This window comes from Austrofundulus limnaeus, unplaced genomic scaffold (assembly GCF_001266775.1).
Source record: "Austrofundulus limnaeus strain Quisiro unplaced genomic scaffold, Austrofundulus_limnaeus-1.0 Scaffold1703, whole genome shotgun sequence".
In the NCBI taxonomy this organism is placed as follows: Eukaryota; Metazoa; Chordata; class Actinopteri; order Cyprinodontiformes; family Rivulidae; genus Austrofundulus; species Austrofundulus limnaeus.
Window position 1 is genome coordinate 10,538 of NW_013954105.1, and position 650 is coordinate 11,187.

Consider the following 650-nt stretch of genomic DNA (forward strand, 5'->3'; position numbering starts at 1 on the left):
TACCACCTCTAGTCATTAGTACCATCTCTAGTCATTAGTACCATCTCTAGTCATTAGTACCATCTCTAGTCATTAGTACCATCTCTAGTCATTAGTACCACCTGAAGTCATTAGTACCACCTCTAGTCATTAGTACCACCTCTAGTCATTAGTACCACCTCTAGTCATTAATACCACCTCTAGTCATCAATACCACCTCTAGTCATCAATACCACCTGAAGTCATCAATACCACCTGAAGTCATTAGTACCACCTCTAGTCATGAATACCACCTCTAGTCATTAGTACCACCTCTAGTCGTTAATACCACCTCTAGTCATTAATACCACCTCTAGTCATTAGTACCACCTCTAGTCATTAGTACCACCTCTAGTCATTAGTACCACCTCTAGTCATTAATATCACCTCTAGTCATTAGTACCACCTCTAGTCATTAATACCACCTCTAGTCATTAATACCACCTCTAGTCATTAGTACCACCTCTAGTCATTAGTACCACCTCTAGTCATTAGTACCACCTCTAGTCATTAATACCAACTCTAGTCATTAGTACCACAGGTCATGATCAGGTCCACAGGTCTGATCAGGTCTACCACAGGTCTGATCAGGTCTACCACAGGTCTGATCAGGTCTACCACAGGTCTGATCA

General features: G+C 41.7%; 1 protein-coding gene across 1 annotated transcript in view; it reads right to left on the bottom strand.

Moving 5' to 3' along the window:
• Positions 1–650, bottom strand: part of LOC106536149 (cullin-9) — a gene marked incomplete at its 3' end in the record, with an annotated part of 5,048 nt that overhangs the window by 1,616 nt on the left and 2,782 nt on the right.